The sequence below is a fragment of the Palaemon carinicauda genome, chromosome 27, assembly GCF_036898095.1.
Source record: "Palaemon carinicauda isolate YSFRI2023 chromosome 27, ASM3689809v2, whole genome shotgun sequence".
Taxonomy (NCBI): Eukaryota; Metazoa; Arthropoda; class Malacostraca; order Decapoda; family Palaemonidae; genus Palaemon; species Palaemon carinicauda.
The window spans coordinates 67,114,278-67,126,777 of NC_090751.1; positions in this window are offsets into that span (position 1 = coordinate 67,114,278).

Here is a 12,500-nt window from a genome sequence, read left to right on the forward strand (position 1 = left end):
CTCCTTTAAAACATTACACAAATCCTGTAACAAATGCTTACCAAATACTTGACGATTAATATTTGATGCTCTCTGTTTTCCTAGGCAGACTCTTTTCAAGGCATCTTCATTGGGAAATAAGTCTCGTAATAACAACAACATGGGCTCACACAGAGATGTTGGCAAGTAGTGCTCTGCAAGGAAAGCACAAAGTTTGAGTTCTATTTTCTTAGCAGACTTGTCCAATGGATCTTTACTTAACAAAAAGCTTGCAAGTGATTTATTATTAACCTTCTGCATTGACAGATTTTTATGCCTCTGACTGGAAGCATGCCTAATAATGTCAGATTTGCTACACTGTAAGTCCATGTTGCATATCCCACAAAACGCAAGATGTTTTGAAGACGTTGATCTAGAGGATTTTGATAACCATCCAGAGAACTGGGGGTCTGACGTCCAGCACTCTCTCCATTTTTGTCTATAGACCTTCCCTTTTGTGACTGTTCTCGCTTTCTTGGCTGGTGTTGGTGGGGGAGATTCATCAGACTCATAATTCATCTTGAAGTACAATACCTGAGTGAGAATATATATATATTATTTTTCCATTCATTTTGTGAAAGATTTATAGTATTGAGTCGTAGGCTATACCCTATGTACGGCAGAGTTGTAGCAAAGTATTTTGGGGCCCCCTCTAAAAACTATAAAAGGATCCCACAATAACAAAGAAACAAACATCATCTTTTTATACGTAATAACATTCATATATTTAAACAGAAGAAACCCGAGATTATACACTAGTAGATACTACCGAAATCAAATAAATTATTTTTCATCTCAAAATTGGCTTTTCCTAAAGTAAGTATTCTTGACTTGGGAGCCTTTGAAGTTTATGGGGACGGCCTTGGACCTGCCAAAAATTGAGTAAAAAAAGTCCAAAATTGGCTCTTTTTCATGGGAATGATCACGGAATGAAATAATATTTAATTCACTAGTTTTGTAAATGCTTGTCCCAACAATCTACATACTAGGACCACTCTGGTCCTGGATGTCGGAAACGTGCGAGAAAAATTGACAACTAACCCAAAATCCCCCTCCTAACCTAGCCTACAAGCCATGTCCTTACCTTCCTCGTGACCTAACCGCGACCCCCCAACCACTGTCGCTAACATACAAACCCCACCTAATTGAACATAGTAGTTCCCAGGTCACTACCCCTACCCAGGGGCAAGCCCCCGGATCCCCTTCGTAAGTCTCTCCTACACAAAAAAAGGTATGGGCAGCACTCAAAAATATATCTTAACCACATTGTCATAATAAAAAAGTTATTGAGGCTTACCTTAATATTTGATTTCGCTAAAACCAAAATCCTCGGATTCTTGCGCCTTCAACCTCTTCTCACATTGACCTCTAAAATCACCGAAGAGCCCTTCTTAAACTAAATAATGAAAAAATTCGGGGGGTAACTCGATCAATATGAGTGATAAACTCAACAACATCGCTCAAAGAGTAATTATACGCAACACGTCCATCCATTACGGCGGTTAGAGTTGGAAAGGGTCAACTCCAGGTCAATCTCGGGTCATGGGGGGCGATTAAAAATTTGACATCACGCGGCCAACGAAAGGGTTAGTTCGGTTGGTTTGTTTGACACTAATTTTATCTACAGAAATATCTTAACTAGATGTTGGCTAACCTAACCTTTGGTTGTATATATAACAAATTAGTATTCGGCATAATTTCAGGACGTGTCCCAACGAAATAACAATCTTAACAAGAGGTTAAAAATGGCAATTGTTGGAATTAGCGAAAACATAAGTCTGAACATTGATAAGTGTTCAAGCTTGCGCCACCAGCTGATAGGCGATCAGCGCGCAGCCCAATGGGTGTTATTATAGTCAGGCAGGAAACAATGCTTGGAGGAAATTTTACGATCGAGACTGGGATGACACGGGCTCTATCTATCGGGAAAGTTGGAAACTAAGCGGGAGCTACCCGTGACTTGCGTTCGGACCGTGCTGAACTTAGAAAATATTGCCGTGGTAAAGGTAAATTATGATATTGTTCAAAATGATAAAATAACATCATATTATGGTATGTTGGATCATTGTAAAGAACATCTTCCCCATAATGAAAAACGATTTGGCTAGTAATAACAAAGATATCACCCTGTCCCCAAAACTACATTCACCCCTTGACTTTTTTCAACAATTAAATATCAAGTGAATAAGGCCTGGCCACACGATGAATCATGTGCAGTTGTTTACCCTATATTAAAAGTAAAACCTAACCTAAGCTGGCCTAAATCCCCATAACAACTGTAGTTTTTGGTTTGACAAACTAAAACCACTAGCCTACCACTACCGTAAGCTTAAACATGGGCTATTTTGGTGTACTCTAGGCTAGGCTAATAATTTTGTCCCGCCATTGTGCAGAGCTATTAATAAGATTAAGCTAACCAATAAATAGAAGCGGTAAATTTTTACATTAAAACAATAGTATTTTCGGCAAAAAAAATCGGAACATGATGTAATTATAGGTGTTTTGAACGTGTCCGATGCTCTAGAATGTCGCAAAAAGACCGGTTCTGAGCTATTTTACCTTGAATTCCAAACACCCCAAAAAGTCACTAAATTTACGAAAAAAAGGAAACCACGAGCAACACGGGTGAAGGGCATTTTTAACGTGCAGCCCCCCCCCCCCACTGTAAATGATGGCAAATGGTGCTTTTTCATTATGAGATTACAGATTCCAACTACCCAAAAAAACACAAGGAATTTCGTAATGTCGAGAAAACACGAGCAAAAGGCATTCTTTCAGAAACCCCCTCCCCTTTTCCCCTCGGAAAATGTCGTCTAATGGCTGTTTTTCATTATGGGACTTCAGATTCCAACAACCGAAAAATGCATTAAGTTCACATAATATCGAGAAAACACGAGATACCAATTCCGACACAAGCATTAAAATAAAACACGACTTACAGATTTCACCATTGGTTATACTATAATCAGAATTTGGATTAATAAATAAGAAATAACAACCCTTTCTCAATAATCAATAGAATTAATATATGGGGGAACGCATTGTGTGGATAATAACTTACTTTGTTGGAGGAACGCTGGAAAACGGCCAGGGTAGATAATAGAAGACCAAATGGTGGTTTACATGGGGTCTGTAATGGAATAAAATATTAGTGAACGTCACTCAGAGAAAAAATAGGTTTAATAAAAACACTACCTAACTTGAACTTCCCAACCTAACCTTAACCTACAAGCCATACCCTTACTTAACGGGGGGCTAATGCCCCCCTGCGACCCCCTTACATTGCCATATTCTTATTCCCAAAGGACTTAACAGGGGGGGGGGCTACCGGCCCCCTGCGACACCCCCCCCCCCACAAGACAACTGTATTCTTAACCCACACCCATACATAAATCCATATCATACATACAAACACCCCTATTCTTTCTTATGATCATAAAAACTCATTAATTAAACATGGGAAGGAATTATGTGAAGATTTAACTTACCGTAAATTGACTAAGAAACGTGGGTCGGTCACGTGTGGATTGGCAACAGTGGGATTGATGGCGGTAGGAAAAGGGTCTGTAATAGAGTATAAGAATTAGTGAACAGTTCTCACACATTTAATGTTTAACTTGGTGTTTGATGATTCGCAAACGCATAATCTTTCATGTATTCATTTTAAAAACAATGAAAATAACACAGGGAAGAATATGAGGCAATTACTTAATATAATTGATGAAGACACTGAAATATATTATAATAATAAAAAATGGAACGTATTTTGTGAAGATTTAACTTACTGTAAATTAAAGAAGAAACACGGAAAGACGGCATAAAGAACATGGCAAATTACAATATTTGCACAAAACAGAAATAGGTAGAACGCCATGAGCTCGCAAATACTCTAAAGCGTTGGGTGTATTTAACCAATATTCGTGAATAAACGCCCAGGAGTTTTCTTCTACTTCAGTACCGTTACACTTGATTTCGATGGCGGCTATTGTACACACACTTCTAGAAAATACGTCGTTCCAGTAACGAGGTCACGGTAGGAAAGAAGGTACAAGAAGTCCAATTTAAATCTCTTGGTGGGGTCGGCAGGTAGGTAGGAAGGTGTCGGCCAATCAAAACATCCGGGGGTTAGTTTGAATTGGTTTATTTGGGGACAAAGGTGTGACCTGGCCGAGAATTTGCATGCGATTGGCCCAATTTAAATCTCTTGGTAGTGTAGGCCTATCAAAACTGAAACACTCGGCGCGTGCGAAAAAAAAAGAAATTTGGAAGCTAAATATGAATAAATGTTTTTATCGTAATGACTGTTATGTTTATTATACTAGAATAAGAGGAAAACGAAAGAATTTAATGAGTAAATAAATAAATTACCCCAATTTAAATCTCTTGGTGGGGTCGGCAGGTAGGTAGGAAGGTGTCGGCCAATCAAAACATCCGGGGGTTAGTTTTAATTGGTTTATTTGGGGACAAAGGCGTGACCTGGCCGAGAATTTGCATGCGATTGGCCCAATTAAAATCTCTTGGTAGTGTAGGCCTATCAAAACAGAAACACTCGGCGCGTGCGAGAAAAAAAAAATAAAAGCTAAATATGAATAATTGATGTTTTTATCGTAATGGCTGTTATGTTTAATATAGTAGAATAAGTGGAAAACGAAAGTATTCAATGAGTAAATAAACCATGAAATAAGCAAGGCCATACTTGCGTAGGTTATACTTGCGTACCCAAAATACATCGCATTAACCTTGGGGAGCCGATGAATGGTAAGTAGAGCAGTTATTACTACGACTACTAATACTACTACCAAGAAAGAGCAAACTGTGAGGAGCTTCCCGTGGCATGGTTCAGAGCAAACGGAACTTAGGAAAAATTACGACGTAAGCTAAAAGATTTCTTTTATTATCACGTGTAATAAGATCTGGGCGATTTATTTTTAACGTTTTAAACTTGTGTACTACTAATGATTAATTGAACTGTGATGTTTAAAATCGTTATGAAACAAAAGGGATAATGTAAAATAAAACCAAAGAAGCACGAATGTAATTCCTAAAGAAGTCCAAAACTAACACCCTACAAACCTGCAGGTTTAGGCCTTTAGGGTAGCCCTAGAGGCTGAAGCGGCAAAAATCGTAGTGTGAAAGACCTGGGTGTCCCCCGCACTTTTCACTTTTACCCAAAATATTGCAAATTATCTAAGTTACTCCATACTTGCATCCCTCTTAATGAGAGAATGCCTTGATGAAGTCATTGAGCTTCAGCACGGCATTTCATTCCCGTGCTGAATCTTGGTGACGGGCAAGAGGGCTCTCGAACTTCGGGAAATTGCTCCCCCAGTTCGAATCTAAATTTCTCTCTTTCATCTTTTTCTTCTGCTTAATATTACTTCGACCTTCTCCTAATTTTATCAACTTTCTTTCATCTTGCTGTCCTATCTCTATGATTATTATTTTTCTTAGTTATATATATATGCAGATGTATGCATATATATATATATTTGTTTATTTTATTTGTTCATTTATTTATTTATCTATTTTTTTCTATTTTATTTAAATGGCGTGGATATTTCCACATTCGTTATTACTGCCTGCTTAGATGAATGGGAGAAGGAATCACAGTTGGGAGGTATTCGCATTCAAAGCTATATATGAGAGTATTGGATGATCTCAGCCATCCCAAAGATGGTTTGGACCTTTTTGGCGGAACTACTCTCAAGGGTTGGGTCATCGGAATCCAGGGGGATCCAATCCTTGAGGTGGGACTCTTGGCTTCTGGCCGGAAGCCCATCATTACAGATATGGGGAGGATGATTCCATATTACCTTGGTCTCAGTCCTAACAGGCGGGTTTAGCTTACACCTGTGCCTCTATTTCTGTTTTGATGCTATCCTTCAGGTAAGGTATGGAGTAGACCATCTGGGAAGTATACTCTCATTGTGCCGATAGTGGAGAATACAAATTTCCTTTCCAACGTATGATACTTTCTTATAATTCTCAAGCAGGTAAACCAACAAAACAACAACAAAAAACATTAAAATCTCACCCTTAAATATGGACCCTTCAAATACTGACTCCCCATCCCCTGGATTTGCTGACTCCCCCCCGGCACTGTTGACGACTTCTGCTACTGTAATTAAGGAAAATTCTGTTGACGACCTTCGAACTAAAAAGGACCACTCTACTGATGTTAAAAAAATCTAGCAATTTGGGTAACACAGGGAAACTACGATTCCTTCATGTTTCCCAAATCCCATTAGAGACAAATTATGATGATATATATAGAGCATTTGAGTGCTATGGATTGATAAAGGAAATAAGGATGAGACTTGGAGATGAAAAATGGGACTCTTGGATATCTTTTGAAAGTCATGATGAAGCGTTTAATGCCATAAGTAATATTAGTAGTATCAAAATTAACGAATTTAATATCATGGGAGCTCTTTGTGATAAGGTCCCAAAGGAATTGGATGTGTACAAACCTGCTGATTGGTTTGAAAAAGATAGAAATGTACCCATGCCTTCACAGAGAAAACCCAAACCACCAATGTGGCTCTTAGCTGAACCTAAAGGGATAATAGGGAATTATTTTAAGATATGTAAGTTTATCCAAAAAAAAGTAGGAACCATAGCACCTGGAGATATATCTCGTTTTGGGAAGAATAGTTATCTCATCCATGCCAAATCTTCGACTCAGTCTGCAATACTGTCTAACTTACAGACAGGCAGTGATGAAATTACATTGGAAATGAAACCTCATCTAAATTTTAGTTATGGAAGGGGAGTGGTCTTTAATAAGGACCTGTACGAATTTACAGAGGAGGAGATACTTTCTATGTGTCCATTAAATGTATGGAAAGTGCATAAGGTTCCTGGAACTTCAATGATTATACTTACTTTCCAGGATGCTGATGTACCTTTCCATATTTTTATTGAAAATGAAAGGATTAAAGTTCGGCCTTTCAAACAAAAGCCCCTGCAATGTTTTAATTGTTTTAAATTTGGACACCCATCCAAAGTTTGCAAAAATGGAAAAATGTGTGGTATTTGCTCCAAAACTTATCATGGAGAATGTACACTTGAGGCCAGGTGTTCAAATTGTAATTTGAATCATAAATCAACTGATAGGAGATGCGAATGTATAAGTTGGAGGAAGCTACCCTAAACAAATCAAGTTTAGAACACATAAGTGTGGGACATGCAAAAAGACTGTTGAATAAATCAACCAGCTATGCAAAGGCCTTAAAATCAAAGGTAAATTTACCACAGGAGACAGTAACCCCACCTAGCACTGCTAGTAATCTTAAGAAAAGAAATACAACCTATGATAATAAAGCACTGCATGACAAGGTAATCATATTGCCATCTGAGGCTCTGCCATAGTGTATTAAAAATGGGTCATTGCCCATTTCTGTACAGCCTTCGTCCCTCATTACCAATAATAGTACTAACCTCTCTGAGGCCATGTCCTTGCCTGATTTGATGGAGATGCCACCTGTCACCAAGTTACCAGGTGCACCTGTATTGGGGAAGGTGCAAAAACCTGGTAGCTCAAAACCTACTAATCGGAAAAGAGAGAGAGACCTCCATCTCTCTCGCCCCCTACCATAAGAAATATCAAAATTATGACGTCAAATAAATATGATGATTTGTCTGTTGATATTTCTGATCTGGAAGTCAATTTAAATAAATCGGAAATTCAAGTGGAGGTCCACCAACCTCCTCAACAATCAGATTAAAAAGACAAAAAGAAAATAATAAATGCTAAACCCAATCTATCAAGACCCTCTTTAATAAAACCACCTAAAAATAGTGTTAGATCAAAAACTGCTAATGGGAAGGCTCCATCCAAGGGGTGTACCAAATTATAAACCATAGTTTTTTCCTCCATTTTGCAATGGAATTGTCAGGGTTTAAGGGCCAAATATGAAGAACTTAAGCTCCTTATTCATGAGCATTCCCCCATAATTATTTGTCTACAGGAGAGCAAACTTGATCATAATACCTCTTGTCCTCGCGAATGTATTAGTTATAGGACACCATATGATCACCAAGTGGGGAGCCATGGCAGAAGTCTCATATACGTTCGTCGAGATGTTCCCCAAGTTTCTCTGTCTATTCGTACACCTCTGCAGGCAGTGGTTGTACGGATTGACATAGGGCGAAAATATACAATTTGTTCTCTGTACTTGCCTCCAAATGATAACATTTTGTATGATAACTTAGTGGAGGTGATTCAACAACTCCCTCAACCTTTTCTTTTACTTGGAGATTTGAATGGTAGACATCCTTTGTGGGGTGATGTTTTAGCAAACACGAGGGGAAATATCATATCATCAATTGTGGAAAATGAAGATGTGGGACTCCTTAATACAGGAGAGCCCACACACTTTCATGTCCAGACAGGTACCTTGTCATGTATTGACCTATCAATCGTAAGCTCTAATTGCCTTCTCGACTTCGATTGGAGAACATTAGATGATTGGCATACTAGTGCATGCACCAATCATTATAAACACCAACAATGGTCCACCTTTACAGGGATTGCCACGATGGAATCTTGACAAGGCGGACTGGGATAAATTTCGTGAGCTAAGCGAAATTGAGGGGTATGCAGGATAGGTTGAAAATATCGATGATGCCATAGACTTACTGAATGGAACCCTCCATACAGCAGGAGTCAATTCAATTCCCAAAACAACAGGGTTATTCAAACGACGACCAGTCCCGTGGTGGTCTTCAGAACTAACTACCCTCCACAGAGCCACAAGAAGATCTCTAACACGATTGCGTAGACGCAGAACTGATGAGAATTTAATTATGTACAAGAAATGTAGAGCACAGTTCCGTCGTGCCATGAAAGAAGCAAGGCGCCAGTCATGGATGTCTTTTGTTTCCTCCATTAACAGTAGAACACCACCATCTTCTGTGTGGAGGAAAGTAAAAAAGATAGCTGGCAAATTCACCCCCAACCCACCACCAGTGTTGAAGGTGAATGGCCAATATGTAACTGAAGCAAATGATGTTAGCAATGCCCTGGCTAATCATTTTTCAAATGTATCCAGCAAGTGTGAAGGAGCCCCTGGTCACCAGTATAGGAGCACTGAAGAAAAGAAAATTTTAAATTTTGCAACAAGAAAGGAAGAGTCGTATAATTCTCCTTTCACTGAAAGAGAATTTGATTCCGCACTTGCTCATTGCAATGATACAGCCCCTGGACCCGATGGAATTCCATATGCAATGATTAAACATGTACATTTTAATACAAAGCTATTTATTTTAAGTATTATTAATAGAATATGGCATGATCATAGTTACCCAAGTGTTTGAGAACTAGCCATTATTTTAGCCTTTTTAAAACCCGGTAAAGACAAGTTTTTAGCAGCAAACTATCGTCCTATTGCATTGACATCTTGTTTATGTAAAATCATGGAGAAGATGGTCAATGCAAGGCTGATGTGGTACCTTGAAAAGAAAGGTATTTTATCACCGGTTCAATGTGGATTCCGAAAAATGCACTCAACGACTGATGTGTTGATACGACTTGAGTCATCTATTTGTGAAGCCTTTGCTTCCAAACAGCACCATGTTACAGTATTTTTTTTACCTTGAAAAGGCATATGATACTGCATGGAGATATGGTATACTTAAAACCATTCATGAATTGGGATTGACAGGAGAGCTTCCACTATTTATTCAGGCATTTCTTTCACGTAGAGTTTTTCAAGTGAGAGTTGGGGAAACTATCAGAGAGTAAGTGCCAGGAAGAAGGAGTTTCTCAGGGTAGTGTGCTGAGTGTAACCCTTTTTGCACTAGCAATTAATGGGATATCCTCAGCCATTCCCCAGAATGTTCTCTCAACATTATTTGTGGATGATCTCTCAATATCATTTTCTGGCACTAGAATGGCAATGGTTGAGAGAAAAATCCAACTCTCTATTGATAAAATTATCCAGTGGGCTGACATGAATGGATTCAGGTTCTCGACAAGTAAAAGTACCATTGTCCATTTTTGTCGTATCCGGGGAGTACATCCAGACCCGGATATATACATTAAAGGTCAATGGATACCATGTGCAAGAGAAGCTAAATTTTTAGGTTTGATATTTGACTGTAGGCTTACATGGGTTTCTCACTTAAAAGCGTTAAAAGCTAAATGTGTTGAAGCTCCGAATATCTTGAAAGTATTGTCCCATACATCAGGGGGGGCAGACCGCAATACTATTCTAAAATTATAAAAGGCCTTGATTTTTTCCCAAATTAGTTATGGTTGTGAAATATATTCTTCAGCCACCCCAAGCCGGTTAAAAATATTAGACTCGATACATCATGCAGGTATTAGATTGTTTACTGGAGCTTTTAAAACCTCGCTTATCCCAAGTCTCCTTGTTGATGCTGGAGAGTTACCTCTAGACCTTTACCGAATTTCTTCCATTATTCGGTATTGGTTTAGATTGCAAAGACTCCCTAACTCTCTAGCCTTTCAGACTGCAAGCCATGTAAGACACGCATCATACTTTGAGTTGCACCCAAAATCTCCTCAACCTTATGGCTTTCGGGTGAAACGATTATTAATTAGTCTGGATATAATTAGAAATAAGGTACTTCCATTCAAGGTATCATCAACGCCTCCATGGAAGTTACCAGAGATATCTTTTTGTAAATATTTTATTGGAGATAAGAAGAATCTGTCAGACATAGAAGCCAGGTCTCTTTTTAATGAACATGTTAAAGAACATAGAGGATCAACTTTTATCTATACTGATGGCTCCAAATCTGATGCTGGCGTTGGATTTGGAGTGCATAGTGATGGTTTTAATTGTAGAGGTGCACTTCCTCTGACCGCTTCCATATTTACTGCCGAACTGTATGGCATATTAACCGCTATTGAGAAAATAGCGTTGGAGAAGGAGGGTAATTTTACAATTTTTAGTGATGCAAGGAGTGTCCTTCAAGCTATAGAAGTTTTTAATTCTAATAACCCTCTAGTTTTAAAGATTTTAGAATGGCTTTTTATTATTGGACAGAGAAGTATAACAGTTCAATTTTGTTGGGTTCCAGCACATGTAGGTGTGTCTGGGAATGAAAAGGCAGATTCACTGGCTAAGAACGCTGCATCCAAGTTGCTGCCAAGAAGGTATCCCATTCCCTGTAATGATTTCTTACCTGACATCAACAAATTGCTTTGCAATAAATGGCAACAGCAATGGGATAGCCTAGATGGGAATAAAATGCGAGAGGTAACAAATGACACATCTCCTTGGAGGTATAATACGATGCCCAGAAAATGGTAGACGTCTCTTTGTTGTCTCTGTATTGGTCACACACGGTTGACACACGAGTTTCTGCTGAAGGGCCAACGCCAACCGTATTGTGACGACTGTTTAGTACCTCTAACAGTAAGACATTTGTTGACCGAATGCCCCATTTATAACAACTTAAGGAATAGATATTTGTTTGAGGCTCGAGGTGAGGGTGGCAGGTTCATCCTTGCCAAGATTCTTGGAAATGATGTGTCCTACCATGCAAGTGGCATTTTTAGATTTATTTCAGAAGCAGGTCTTCTGAAAAATATTTAACTTTTATGACATTCAACTTTTATGATTTTAATTGAATTCTCTTTTATTTTTTATTTTATTTTATTTTTTATTTTTTGTATACATAAATTAAATGTTACCGGCGTCAATGACCTTAGATGTCAGGATGCCTGAAAACTTTAAATCAATCAATCAATCAATCATACTTGCATGCCAATAGGTAGCCTCAGGGAGGCCTCCAGGCAGACGAATGGTGGACAACATAGGTAGTATTAGACTATCAGTAATTCGGTTCCATTTCGCCCAAGTCTAGCATAGCCTATACTGTACTTCATTCAATTATATGATTCTAAAAAGCATAATTTTCACTTAACTGGGTTTTTTAAGGGGAAAGACTGCTCAAATCTTCCAGACTGATGTAGCTATGTAATATCAATGCAATTCAGAAAAATTAAACGACCATACAAATTGCCAGCTGCCCATCAACTGATCGATTCACCGCTCACACGTGTTCTCTGTTTATGTTTGGAGAAAGCCACCAACATGTTCCTCTCTTCGGACTCAGTCGGAGAGAGAAGCCTTTGTCTTTAGAACAGCCCCTCTTTACCTTTTTTTTGAATAATATTTTCTTGTTCATGAACTAAGAAAAATGAAAAAATAGGAATTTTTCATATTCATCGAGAGAGAATCTTATAACACCCTAGAGAATAAACAATTAACCCTAAAGACATCCAAATTCCCCTAGATTTTCGCCTTTTTAGGATTCCCCTAGGAGCAACCCTAAACACCACATGATTCCCCTAAAATGGGGTATTTTCCCCTAAAGTGGAAACACTGGGTCACTGATAGCTCAGTCAGTCGCTCTACTTGAGTTGCCATTAGTCACTTTCGCCTCAGGCAATTTTTCGTTCGTTTTAATGAATGATTTTCAGTGGCATTGGCTTAAGATTCGTAAGC